We start from the raw sequence: 15,022 nt of genomic DNA, 5'->3' as shown, positions 1-15,022 counted from the left end.
GTTCTAGCGCTTACAAGCTTTGTCATTCTGGGAAAATCACATCACTTCTCTTGCTCTGTTTCCTCACATGTAAAATGAGGTGGCTGAATGAGATGAATTCTAAGGTATGTCATAGATCTATGATCTTCTAAATCAGAGGTTCCCAAACTTATTTGGCCTCATGTTATATTTCACCCAGAATTAATAGCAAGCCCCTGGAGTTTATGGAATAGGGGAATGCTATCAACAGATGTGTGCTTTAGAAAGATCTATGTGACAGATGAGCAGAGAATGGATTAAAATAGAATTATGTCGGTCTTTAGCACTACCATCTCAGAGGAAAATCACATCAAAAAGTCAGCGGAAGAGAACTGAAGCCGAAGGAAAAAAAAAATGAGTGGAAAAGGAAAGTATCACTGGGCATGCGTATTTCTAAAATCTATCAAAGATAAAAGGGTTAGAGCATAGAGCTTAGAGAGCATTTAGTTCAAGCTTCATATTTGACAAATGAGCAAACTGAGGTGGAGTGGTTGTGCCTTGCCCAGGTGGCATTGCTGAGATTTGAACCCCTTCCTTCAGTATTCTTTTATATTCCCCCAATACTACTACACTGCAGCCTGCTCCACAGTCCTTTCTCTGGCCTAAGGGATAAAGAATCAATGCTCTCTCATTTTCAGTGGTTTGCTTCATAAATCGATTCTCCTCTGTGGAAAATTTTGGGAGGCCAACGATTTACTCAGAATGTTTTTTTAAAGAAAATTGTTCAGAGAAGTAAAATAAAAGCAACTAGGTGGATCTGTGGACAGAATGCAGGAATTAAGAAGCAGGAAGACTTGAGATTGATTTCTGCTTCATATACTTTCAAGTTTTGTCACAAGTAACTTAACCTACCAGTCTCAGTTTCCCCATCTGTAAAATAGAGATAATAGCATTTATTTCACTGTATTGTTGTGAGCATTGAGATAACATATGTAAAGTTCTTAGCAAACTGTAAAATGATATGTAAATGTACACTATTATTATTTAAACATACATATGTATACATATATAATATACATACACATGTCATTCCCCATCAGAAAATGAAATCCATGAAATTAAATACATGTGAATAGATGTGTGTATATTACAAAATTGAATGGATAAGAGATTTCCTATAGATTAAGGAGTAGTTTTTCTGATAATGACTGGAGAAAAATTCTTTCCTCAGTTTATACCTCACATTACAGGGATTTGATCTTGAAGGTTTTAAGGGATGGGATTTCTTTGGCTGACTTCCTAAATGCTCCTAGGGTACTTTGGGCATTAACTTTTAAGGGATACCAGGGGAGAGAGCACTGGAATAAAAGCTGACCTTTGAACTGGGTGATCACATCACATCTCACTCCTCTTGACAAAGAGAAGCTCCTCTGAGGTAAAGAACAATTTACTAGAGGGCCGAAGAGAAATTTTCTTAAATAAGCAGCTAAGGCATTTGCATGTGTTCCTAGAAATCTTAAATAGATTTGCTGAGACTATTATTTGAATTGCTTTGAGATTAATTGCAAAAGTGTTTCTGAGTTACATGGGTGTCTTCTGGGTATTTATTAGAAGATTTGTAGTTTGTAAGATCAATGGAAAAGATTCATAATTTATTAAAATGGTAACTGGTAGATTTAAGATATTAACTCAATGTATCTTTTATTTTAAGGAGATAATTAGATGTTTCAATAAGACCCAAAATATACAATCTAATGAAAGTTCTGCAAGGTTCAGAGAGGAGTCATAAGCAGCAACAATTGGTCCCAGCCTGCAGCAGCGCAGCTCTGCTACGAGAGCATCAATGGGTCCTGCATTCAGACTCCCTATTCCCCAGGACTCTGAGTCATCCTCTACTTGGTCTTTGGTTCTGGGGTTGTCCTTCCTATTTTGGGAAATCTCCTGGTCATGATTTCAATCATTAAAACAACTGCACTCTCCTGCCGGTTTTCTCATTGTGCCTTGGTTTGTGCTGACTTTTTGGCGGGAGCCACTGTGGTGCCCTTCAGCATGGTGAGATCAGTGGAGAGCTGTTGGTACTTTGGGTAGAGTTACTGTAAAGTTCATTGTTATTTTGATGGATCATTTTGTTATTCTTCCATTTTTCACTTGTGTTTCATCTTCATTGATAGATACATTGCTGTCACTGACCCTCTGGTCTCTCCAACCAAGTTCACTCTAAATGTTTCTTTGGTGGGCATCCCATGCTCATGGCTTCTTACTATTACTTACATCTTTTCACTTCTTAGTATTGGTGTGAATGATGATGGGCTGGAGGAATTAGTAAGTGCCCTCACCTGTATGGGAGGCTGTCCATGTGCTGTGAACTAAATCTGGTCAGTAGTAGGTTTTCTGTTGTTCTTCATCCCTACTCTGGTTATGGTAATTTTTTTTATAGTTAACTAATTTATTTTTAGTTTTCAACATTCACTTCCACAAGATTTTGAGTTTCAAATTTTCTCACCATCTCTCTCCTCCTCCCACTCCAAGACAGCATGCATTCTGAATACCCTTTCTCCCAAACTGTCCTACCTTCTATTACACCCCCTTCTTTTATCCCCTTCCCCTTCTATTTTCCTGTAGGATATTTCTATACCCCATTGCCTGTATGTATCATTTCCCAGTATAAAAACAATTTTTAATATTCATTTTTAAAACTTTGAGTTTCAAATTCTCTCACTTCCTCCCTCCCCACCCACTCACCCTTATTGAGAAGGTGAGCAATTTGATGCAGGTTATACATGTGTAGTTATGTAAAACATTTCCATAATAGTCATGTTGTGAAAGACTAACTATAATCCCCTCCATCCTATTCTGCTCTCCTGCTTATTCTATTCTCTCTTTTGACCCTATCCCTCCTCAAAAGTGTTTGCTTCTGATTGTCCCCTCCCCTAATCTGCCCTCCCTTCTGTCATCCCCCCCACTCTTAGTCCCTTCACCCCTATTTTCCTGTAGGGTAAGATATATTTCCATACCCAATTGAGTGTGTCTGTTATTCCCTCCTTAAGCCAAATCTCATGAGAGTAAGATTCATTCATTCCCTCTCACCTCCCTTCTCTTCTCCACTGTGAAAGATTTTTCTCACCTCTTTTATGTGAGAATTACCAATTACCAAATTATCCTAATCCTGAGAAAGGTCTCATGAGTTCCAAATATCATCTTTCCATGTAGGAATATAAACAGTTCAACTTTATTAAGTCTCTTATGATTTCTCTTTCCTGTTTACCTTTTTGTGCTTCTCTTGAGTCTTGTATTTGAAAGTCAAATTTTCTATTCAGATCTCATCTTTTCATCAAGAATGCTTGAAAGTCCTCTATTTCACTGAATATCCTTTTTTTTCCCCTGAAGGATTATACTCAGCTTTGCTGAGTAGGTGATTCTTGGCTCTCATTCTATCTCCTTTGACCTCTGGAATATTATATTCCAAGTCCTCCAGTCCCCTAATGTAGTTAACCTAATTGTGTTTCCACAATATTTGAATTGTTTCTTTCTAGCTGCTTGCAGTATTTTGTCCTTGACAGGGGAACTCTGGAATCTGGCTATAAAATTCCTAAGAGTTTTCCTTTAGGGGTCTTTTTCAGGAGGTGATCAGTGGATTCTTTCATTTCTATTTTACCCTCTGGTTTAGAATATCAGGGCAGTTTTCCTTGATAATTTTTTGAAAGATGATATCTAAGCTCTTTTTTTAATCATGGCTTTCAGGAAGTCCAATAATTTTTAAATTATCTCTCCCAGATCTGTTTTCCAGGTTAGTTGTTTTTCTAATGAGATATTTCATATTGTTTTCTATTTTTTCATTCTTTTGGTTTTGTTTTGCAATTTCTTGATTTCTCAAAAAGTCGTTAGCTTCCATTTGCTCCATTCTAATTTTTAAGGAATTATTTTCTTCAGTGAGCTTTTGTACCTCCTTTTCCATTTCACAATTCTGCTTTTTAAGGCATTCTTCTCATTGGCTGTTTGGACCTCTTTTGTCATTTGGGTTAGTCTATTTTTTAAGGTGTTATTTTCTTCAGTATTTTTTGGATCTCCTTTAGCAAGCTGTTGACTCATTTTTTATGATTTTCTTGCATCACTCTCATTTCTCTTCCTAGTTTTTTCTCTACTTCTCTTACTTTCTTCTCAAAATCCTTTTTGAACTCTTCCATGGCCTGGGACTGATTCATATTTTTCTTGGATGTAGGAGCTTTGACTTTGTTGTCTTCTTCTGGTTGTATGTTTTGATCTTCTTTGTCACCAAAGTAAGATACTATAGTCTGAGTTTTTTTATATTGTTTGTTCATGTTCCCAGCCAATTACATGACTTTTAAAGTCTTTGTTAAAGTGAGGCTCTGTTTCCTGTGTGGAGGGTGTACTGTTCCAAGCTTTGGGGCTTTTGTGTAGCTGTTTTCAGAGGTACTTCCAGGGACCTGTTGATTTTCAGTTCTTCCAGGGTGGTATGATCAAAGGAGGTGTTTATTCCTTTCCTGGACTATGCTCTGGTCTATGAGTAAGCACAGGCACTCTTTTCTGCCTTGGAATTGTGAGAAGGATTCCCTCTGCTCCACTGCACCAGCACTCCTCCTCTCCCCAGAACCACTACCTCTGGGTAGTACAACCCAGATCCAAGCATGGGCAAAGCAAGAGAATCCTGCCTTAGCACCAGCAAAGAGATCTCTGCAATCCCCCTCTGATCAACCACTTGATAACCCCATTGTCTGTGGGCCAAGAGCTCCAGAAGCAACTGCTGCCACTGAGACTGGACTGCATTCCTCTCTCACCCAGGGCTGACAGACCTTTCACACTGACCTTCAAAGTTGTCTTTGGTGTTGGTGGGTTGAGAAGGCTGGAAACCACCATAGCTGCCCTGTGATTCAGTCCCCTGAGGTTTGCTCCAGGTTTGCTGGGGCTCCGCCTTTGACTACACAACCCACTCTGAACTGTGCTCCTCTCCCAGCCCAGCACAACAGACCTTCTTGTCGACCTTCCCAGTTGTCTTGGGCTGGAAATTTGTTTCACTCTGTCATTTTGTGAGTTCTGTTGCTCTAGAATTTGTTTAGTCATTTTTTACAAGTATTTGGATGGGTTTGGGGGAGACAAGCAAGTCACTGCTTTTATTTGGTCATCTTGGTTCCAACCCATGGTAATTATTTACTGTAAGCTTTTTCTAGTAGCTAAACAACAGGCTAGAAAGATTGAAAACAGAAGTAGCAAAGGGGAATCTTCATCCTTAGAGAGTTACAAGCCAGAGTGTCCAAGAGGGAGAGAAAAGCAGCAAAAACACTAGGCATTGCAGTGGTCACTTTTGTGATTTCATGGTTCCCCTATTTTATTGTAAGAATAATTGATGCTTTCCTAGGATTTATCACTCCAATCTATATTTATGAAATTTTAGTTTGTTTTGCCTATTTTAACTAAGCCATGAACTCCAGTGTATAGGTTCCAGTTCTTTTCTTTTCTTTTCTTTTTATTTTATTATCATTATTATCGTTATTATTATTACTATTATTATTATTATTATTATTATTATTATTATTATTATTATTTGGAGGTGTGGAGAAGCATGACTGGCAAGTTTTTTGGATGGGTGTTTCAGTGAACTCCAAGCTCAGTACAAGAAACAGATGGCAAAGAGAAGTCAAGCCAGCTCCTAAGCCCCACCCCTCCTAAGCTCCTACCTCCAGGTGGAGACTTGTGAGGGATTGTTTGATGTTGGCTATGTGCCACATGGGGGTTGTGGCAAGATGGGGCAGGGACAAGATATTAGGAAGTAACCGGAGCTTACGCTCTTGAGGCAGGGGGCTGTGCCATGTGGAGTTGTGGTGAACTGGGGTAGGAACAGGATACGGGGAAGTAGCCGGAGCATGTGCTCCTGAGGCTGGGGGCTGTGCCACGTGGGAGTGGGACGGCAGAGAACGAGCTCCCTTTGTCACGTCCTCTCCCTAGGTGCAGCGCTAACCCCAGACGTCTCCCTCCTGTATCCAGGCCTAGCTTCCTGTGTCACGTACTCTCCCTTTGTGCAGCACTAACCCCAGACTTCTCCTTCCTGTATCCGGGCCGAGCTCCCTTTGTCACATCCTCTCCCTTGGTGCAGCGCTAACCCCAGATATCCCCTTCCGGTATGTGATCCTACAATCATTCACTGGTAGGCGGGCTGAGGAGGAGGGGCTAGGAAGGTAGATAGGGGCGGTAGGGGTCAGAGCTCGCTCTCTCTTGCTCCTGCTCTCTTGCTCTTGCTTTCCTGCTTGGCCTTGCTGTGATGGCCTCTGAATAAAGTTCGAGTGTTTGCACCTCCTGATCGGCTCGTCTCTGTGTTTATCTGGGCGGGCTCCGAAGACTGGTAAGTACGACCTTGGCAGCCTGCTCCTTATAGGAGGAGAGTGCACGGCGCGACCAACACAGAGACTCCCCAAGCCCTTTCCAAACCCCAGCTTCTCCAGGGAGAGATTGTCAGGAAAAACTAACCCTACTTCCGAACTGTTCAGACTTTGGGGGCTAGAAAAAGGTATACTTCCCTAAGAGGGAAGACTGTCTTGTCCGTCTAGTCTTAAGTGGAAGGAAGAAGGACCCTTGGGAGCCTCAGGGTTAGGGTCCTTTCCCCTACCTGGGCTGCAAGCTGTGGGTGGCCCTGTTTGCATCCAAGAGAAGCCTCACACTAAAGGGATGGGGTCTCATCTCTGGCCAGAGGGGCTCATGAAGCTGCCATGCCCACTAGCTAGCCCCATGCCAAGGACTCCCAGGACAACCTGCTCGCTCTGGGTCTGTTTGATTTGTGGGACTTTGTCTCCTGGGTTACATTTTTATTAAATCGAGAGAAGTAAAAACCCCATCTGGGAGCAGGATACAGAAGGACCAACAGGTGAGGGAAGGAATGAATGAGGGGATGATGGAGCCATTCTGGGGCAAGGTGGGGGTTCAGTTACCATCACTGAGGCCTCCCACCAACTCTGGAGGAGCCAGGCCAGAGCCTGGGATAGGGGGAGGTAAGGGCTTCACCAGAAAGTCAAGAACATGGTGGCCCCAAAAGCCTCATTCATATGAATCTCAAAGAAGTGTTGAAAGCCAATGACTGACTGGACATCAGCTTTGTCCTCCTTTAATATATGCTTTTTTTCTCTTTTTTTCAGCATTGGTTTCTCCAGATATGACCCCTTCATCTTCAACTCACCCTGTGCCCTCTATCTATCTATCTATCTATTTATCTATCTATATACATACATATAATTTTTTCCCTCCAACTGCCCTAACACTGACAAAGGTCTTATGAGTTACAAATATCATCTTTCCATGCAGGAATGTAAACAGTTCAACCTTAATAAGTCTCTTATGATTTCTCTTTCCTGTTTACCTCTTCATGTTCCACTCGAGTCTTGTATTGGAAAGTCAAATTTTCTATTCAGCTCTGGTCTTTTCATCAAGAATGCTTGAAAGTCCTCTATTTCACTGAATGACCATTTTTTCCCCTGAAGAATTATGCTCAGTTTTGCTGGGTAGGTGATTCTTGGTTGTAATCCTATCTCCTTTGCTCTCTGGAATATTATATTCCATGCCCTGCAGTCCCTTAATGTAGAAGCTGCTAAATCTTGTGTTATCCTGATTGTGTTTTCACAATATTTGAATTGTTTCTTTCTGGCTGCTTGTAATATTTTCTCCTTGACCTAGGAACTCTGGAATTTGGCTATAATATTCCTAGGAGTTTTCCTTTGGGGATCTCTTTCAGGAGGAGATTGGTGGATTCTTTCAATTTCTATTTTGCCCTCTGGTTCTAAAATATCAGGGCAGTTTTCCTTGATAATTTCTTGAAAGATGATGTCTAGGCTCTTTTTTTTGATCATGGCTTTCAGATAGTCCAGTAATTTTTAAATTCTCTCTCCTGGATCTATTTTCCAGGTCAGTTGTTTTTCCAATGAGATGTTTCACATTGTTTTCTAATTTTTCATTCTTTTGGATTTGTTTTACAGTGTCTTGATTTCTCATAAAGTCACTAGCTTCCAATTGCTCTATTCTAATTTTTAAGGAAGTATTTTCTTCAGTAATCTTTTGGACTTCCTTTTCCATTTGTCCAATTTTGCCATTTAGGGCATTTTTCTCTTCATTGACTTTTTGGACCTCTTTTGCCATTTGGGTTAGGCTATTTTTTAAGGTGTTATTTTCTTCCATAATTTTTTGGGTCTCCTTTAGCAAGCTGTTAAGATGCTTTTTATGATTTTCTTGCGTCACTCTCATTTCTCTTCCCAGTTTTTCTTCTACTTCTCTTACTTGCTTCTCAAAATCCCTTTTGAGCTCTTCCAAGGCCTGGAACTGTTTCATATTTTTCTTGGAGGCTTTGGATATAGGAGCTTTGACTTTGTTTTCTTCTTCTGGTTGTATGTTTTGATCTTCTTTGTCACTAAAGTAAGATAATATAGTCTGACTCTTTTTGTGCTGCTTGCTCATGATCTCAACCAATTACTTGAGTTTTAAACTCTTTGTTAAGGTAAGAGTCTGCTTCCAATGTGGAGAATGAACTGTCCCAAACTTTGGGGATTTGTACAGCTGTTTTCAGAGATACTTCTAGGGACCTGAAAATTTTCAGTTCTTCCAGGGTGCTATGATAAGGGGCGAGGTGTTTCCTCTCCACTACCACCACGACAAGCTCCACCACTCCAGCACTCCTCCTCACCCCAGGACCGCCCCTCAGAACTGTGAGCCAGATCCAAGCATGGGCAAAGCAAGAGATTCCTGCCTCAGCACTGGCAAAGAGATCCCTGCAATCCCCCTCTGATCAGCCACTTGATTTCCCCTCAGTCTGTGGGCCAGAAGCTCAGGAGGCAGCCACTGAGGCTGCCTTGGGGCAGCTGAGACCTAGCTCCTCTCTCACTGCAGTCACAGACTTTTCCCACTGCCCTTCTAAGTTGTCTTTGGCATTTGTGGATTGAGAAGTCTGGAAACTGCCACAGCTGCCCACAATTCAGTCCTCTGAGGCCTGTTTCAGGTCCTCTGAGACATGTTTTGTCTGCTCGCCCATGGTGAACTGAGCTCCTCTCCCAGCCTTTCTGATCAGCGATCCAGGTTGTCTTAGGCTGGAAATTTTTTTTACTCTGTTTTTTTGTGGGTTCTGCTGCTTTAGAAGTTGTTTAGAGCCATTTTTTATAGGTATTTTGAGGGGTTTGGGGGAAGAGCTCAAGCAAGTCACTGCTTTCCCTCTGCCGTCTTGGCTCTGCCCCCACCATTGGTTTCAAAGAGCAATTAAACTGATTGCCACTGGGAAAGTCTTCAGAGTTCACACTTCAACAATAAATTTCTGAGTAGGCAAAGGTTTCAGACAGAAGTTAAAATTCATTTGAAAGAAATTTATTATCAAGGGGTGGAAAAACCTAAGATGCAGGACTTTTTAATATGTAAAAACTTTATTGCTCTTTATATCAGACACACACTTCCAATTTTACTCCCAATAAATGGAATTTGGTAAAAAATCATTTGATAAGTAAGATTACAAGGTTTCAAAGGTTCCCACCATTGCCTGCCTCTACTCATTTCATATCTGTTTCCATCTTTTATTCCTGGGTTCCCTTGATTCTTTTTTTTTTTCTCTTATTTTATAGCCCTTTTTTAAAAATTCCCTTTCTTAGGTTAGTATTTCAAATGAAGTAGAAAAGTCACCTGTTTTAATTTTTTTCAAAAACCCTTCCCATATTTCTTTGGTTTTTAAAATTATCTGTGATGTATCTGCACTATTCTTTCTTTGTCTCTCTCTCTCTCCTCCTTTCAGTCTCTTTGTCTGTCTCTCTGTCTCTGTCTCTCTGTCTCTCTGTGTGAGTGTGTGTGTGTGTCTGTCTGTCTGTCTCCCTTTGTCTCTCTCTCTCTTCCTCCTTCCCCTTCTCATTCTCTCCAGGCCTTCCAATAACAGCTGTATTTTGGATGTAAGAACTTTGTTTGTTTTTTTCCTCTACTAAATAGAAATATCTATAAAATGATTATACACACACAGACATACACACAGACACACACACATATATATTTGTGTTTAATGGTAGCCATCTCTATGGTGGGGAAGGCGAGAGAAGAAAAAAGGGGAAAAAATGAAAGTAACATGATAATTTTATTATGTATTTAAGGCAAATAGCAAGTTATACAGAATAAATTTACAGCTGCATGTGCAATCATCTTTTATTTTCTATTCTACTGTTATGGAAATGCTTGTTTTATTTCTTAAAGTCAGAACAAAATAAATAAAATAAAATTCTGCACATATTTCAGTTTGTAATTACAATAAGGATGCAAACATTATTAAGTTTCTGTGTAAAAAAAAATCCTATCACTTAAGTTACAAAGGATGATACACATTTTACTATTACATATATTCAGAAATTCCAAGGTATTTTGCTTTTCTTTCAAAGTAAAAATTAAATGAAAACAAGTTGTGGATGTATTTGTTTTTAGGAAGCATTCCCTTAAAGATCTTAAAACATTGACAAGTTTTACTAGTTTTTTGTCCATTTCAGAGTGCACCGTGAGTCTTAGAAAGTCTGATTCTTTTTGTGCTGTGATTTGTGGAAACAAACCTAATAACTGTGTATGTCAAAATGTGAGACAAATTTTCTAATTTGATACACATGTCAGTCTTGGAACTTGTTGTGTGAGCAAGGTACATTTTTCTGAGGAACAATTGGTCATCAGAGTCTAGCTCAGTTATAGTGCTGAGCCTTCCTAACCCTGGTTCTAAGGACTGGCCAACTCTGTGCTTTCCAACACCTGAGGGCTCCCAGGAAGCTGAGGAAGTTAGGTGGCAGAGTAGGTGGAACTCTGGACCTGAAATAAAGAAGATCTGAATTCAAACCCAGCCCCAGACACTTATTATCTGTGTGACTGAGGAAGTCATTTAACCTCTGCCTCACTTTTCTCATCTATAAAATGGGACTAATAGTAATACCTACCTACCAGCATTGTTGTGAAGATCAAATGAAGTAATGTTTGTAAAGTGTTTTGCCACACGTAAAGTTCTATATAAATATTTGGGTAAAAGTGAAAAAAAGAGTGGGAGGATTTGAAATTTTTAGCTTTCATACTTTCTTTCTAAATGACTTTTGTGGAGAAGTCGTGTCTAGTTCAGTATTGTTATATAAACCTTTTTATCAAAAGTAATGAGGACCTGAGGATTGTTGAGCTCCCATCCATTAAGACAATCTTTGTGTTACCTAGACAGACACTCTGCATATGGTGCCCTCTGCCATTATCAAGTACAGTCCTAATTATGAATCACAGAGACCATAAAATCATGGAGCATGCAAAATGGGAAACAGTCAATAGCTCCAGTGGAGGCCATGGTCAGGTTACTCAAAGGCCTGGTGTCCAGTCCTCCCACTGATGCTGCTAGAACTGCTGCATCCAAATCTACTACACTCTGCTCTACAGGGCTTTATCCCTTCCTAGTGAAGTTGATCTGTGGAGTGGTATCCAATATAGGTTTTGGTCCACATCTTATTCTGCTTGAAAAACCAAAGTGTTTCTCTCTTTTTCATAGAAATATATTGTTGCTCTCCAGTCCTTCCTCTCTCTTATCATTCTTGAGAAGGAGTAATATAAAGAAATCCAACTCCTAGATCCAAGGACAGCTAGGATAGAGGACCAGCCCTGGAGTCAGGAGGGCCTGAGTTCAAATCTGGTCTCAGACCAGACACTTAACACTTACTAGACATGTGACTTGGGCAAGTCACTTAACTCCATTGCCTAGCAAAAAACAAAACAAAACAAGCAAACAAACAAAAACCAACTCCTAGATCCCACCCAGATCTCCTGTTACCTACAGTGCACCATGAGGCTTTGCCGTCATCCCTGACCACTCTAAGGAACCTCAGGCTCTTCCATACATTCTACCACTGAACTTTCATATATGGACTTTATCTCCCAATTAGAAAGGGAGTTCTGCAATAGCAGGAAATGTCTCAAATTTATATTAATACCCACAGCACTTAGTAAAGTGCTTGGCATATAAAAAGTGCTCAGTAAATGCTTTTCCATTCCATCCTGCTCCAAGAAAATTGGATTTGTCTATCATGACCACTTATCTCTGACTTGGTAACCCTGGGGAAAGAGCTTTTCATTGTCAACAGAATTTTGGAAGCAGTCCAGACTGGATTAGTCTCTAACTTAGAAAAACAGTAGGCCAGAGGGAGGTGTGTCAGGAATCAAGTAGTGGTTTCATTAGCTTCAGAGTGAGAAAAACACTTGCAAGTGGAAGTCCTCCTGAGTAGGAGGACTTGATATGTTGTGGTACAGGCAGTGCTTATATACATACTGGTCTGGACTATGACATAATCATTTTTCATTCACAAGTTACTGTTCCCATGGATCCCATGGGAACAATGTTATGCCAAGTTTTGGGAGTCATAATTACTCTATGGGGTACAGAAGTAGAGTTCTGTGATGGGAACAGGAGTACAGTACAAGGAATAGGGATTGTGAACATGTCAGAAACATGACAGATGCTCGCACTCAGGTCCCTGGGAAATGGGGGGAGTGAACACTTGATGCAATATACTTTGCCAGAAGGTGAGATCATCCAGAAGGCAAAGGATTATTATTATGTTAAGCTCAGGGCACAGCCTGCTTGATGGGCCTTAGCTCTGGGAAACAGGGCATCTCCAAAATATTTTGACATTTCCCAATTCTGGCCAAAAGGAAGAGGTCTGAAAGGACCTCTACTCTTATGGTCCATAAAGGAGAGACAGTTATAAACCAAGATGCCATGTGATGTTGCTTATGGGGTTAGGTCCTTAAGGGGACATACAAAGTGTATCCCAGGTGTCATCACTAAGCCATTGCTTAAAAAGAGAGGGTGGGCAAGAATATCACAGTGAGAAAATGCCAAAACACCTTTGATTCAGGGCCTTGGTGATTGGGCACATAACAAAAGGGGAAAGGAAAAAAGAAACAAAACTAGGACAGTAGACTCATCCTTGTCCAGAATTTTTGGATAGCTGTCTCACCTGGATGTCAGTTACTTTTGAGTTTTTCCACTCAGGAGCAGGAGCTTTCCTCAGTTGATCCAGTTTCCCAGGCCCAAGAGGCTAGGTTTAAACAGTACAATAGTTTTTCTCACAATTCCCATAATTGTATAATTGCATTAAATCAGGTAAAGATCTAATTACTTAGAAGGGTCACAATGGACTAGTTCTGAGAAGGGAGATTTACATGTCACCAAGGTAACCAAGAAAACTTAAACATTAACACCTTTATTCTCAGGACTTTAAAAGGGGCTTCTCTGATTCACAATCTAGAGGTTCCTAGAGATTCTGACTTAATATAGTTTAGTACAATCACTTAAATTTTTCTCTGCTTTTGAAACTTCAGAGAATTTCAGTTTATATATCATTTGCTGTTTCTATCCTTCCCTAAATCCTATACCTGATATGAGTCTTTTAAAAATTTTATGAGAGTCTAACTGAAAATGAAATCTTCTGTCCTTTAAGATTATAAGACAGATAGTTTTAAAATGGGGAAATTAAACAGACCAGAGGCTTATGCAGATACAAATTTATCAGATGCATGCAAAACAAACAAACAAAACAAAGGCATGCATCTAAGCCAATATACTTGAGTAGGCAGGGGGGGTGGCCTTACTAGAGTGATCCAGGATGAACTGGGTCAAGAAGGGGGAGTTTTTCTTCACAAAGAAATGAGAGCTCAATCAAGGGTGAGCTGATAATGGAGCAGGAGTGAGAACAATGAGCTGGCCAGAAGTGGTGGGCCAGATGCTGGAGAAACTCCAGGGGTGATCAGTTGGTCCATTCAGTACTGGAGAGCTCCAGGCCTCACCCCCACATCCATCCCTTAAGGCCACTGCCACCAATTAGTGTTAACAGGATTTTGAATGCAGTCTAGACTGAACCAGTCTCTAACTTGGGAAAACAGAGCAGGCCAGAAGGAGGTGTGTCAGGAATTAAATAATGGTTTCATTGGTTTCAGAGTGAGGAAAACACTTGCAAGTGGAAAGTCCTCCTGAATAGGAGGGCTTAACACCTTGTGGTACAGGTAGTGCTTATATACATCCTGGGCTGGACTATGACATAATCACTTTGAGGTCTTGATTTACTGTTTCCATGGGTCCTGTGGGAACAGTATTGTCCCAAGTCTTGGGATTTGTGATTACTCTATGGGGTACAGAACCAGAGTTCTGTGATGGAAACAAGAGTACAGTACAAAGAACAGGACTGTGAGCTTGTCAGAGACGTAAGGGATGCTGGCACTGAGGTCCCTGGAAATAGTGAGAGTGAACACCTGGTGCAATACATTTTGCCAGAGGGTGAGATCATCCAGAGGGCAAAGGATTATTTTTATGTCAAGCTCAGGGCACAGCCTGCTTGCTGGAGCTTAGCTCTAGGGAAACAGGGTATCTCCACAATATTTTGACACATACAATATAGTTCAAATTCCAAATACTCTTGGTAGTAGAAGGCTTCATATATAGAAAGACACATGTCTCTCTCCTCCTCTGCTCCCAGGAATCTTTCCTTTTTGCTCATCTCCAAATTCAACCTAACATTTTTCCAGATGTATATTTCTGTGGTCATTTGCCTTCATCATATTGTCACCAGTCCAAGTTATAGTGAGGAATTCTTCCATTTTCCTGTGGAACAATCCTGTTGTACTTGCCAACTGGTGACATAGTTTCTAGGTTCTTCAAGGTAGCATAGCATAAAAGATGTTGACTTCATACATAGATGATCTGCTTTCAAATCTTCCAGTCTTCCTTACTTCATAGTTGGAACTTCACCTCCCTGGGCCTTAGTTTCTTGATCTAACAATGACAATTCTCAAATAAGGTTACTTCTAACTCCTGATTCACAATCCTTTGACTACGTTAACCTGGTTCTGGTTTATTTGGCTTAGTGGCACCTCCGGGGAGATGTTTACATCCTTGAGCATCCAATGAATCCTACCAAATTACAACTTCAAATCCATTCTGGTTTCCTCTCTATCCCTTGATTTAAAATGCCTACAAGATAGATAGATAGGTAGATGATAGATAGATAGATAGATAGATAGATAGATAGATAGATAGATAGAT

The 15,022-nt window shown here is 40.4% G+C and overlaps 1 pseudogene; it reads left to right on the top strand.

Moving 5' to 3' along the window:
- The first annotated feature begins 1,543 nt into the window (after positions 1-1,543).
- Positions 1,544-9,260, top strand: LOC114034858 (annotated as a pseudogene).
- The last annotated feature ends 5,762 nt before the right edge of the window (positions 9,261-15,022 follow it).

This window comes from Vombatus ursinus, unplaced genomic scaffold (genome assembly GCF_900497805.2).
Source record: "Vombatus ursinus unplaced genomic scaffold, bare-nosed wombat genome assembly UNPS02009132.1, whole genome shotgun sequence".
NCBI classification, from domain to species: domain Eukaryota; kingdom Metazoa; phylum Chordata; class Mammalia; order Diprotodontia; family Vombatidae; genus Vombatus; species Vombatus ursinus.
This window is presented reverse-complemented; position numbering and strand designations above follow the sequence as displayed.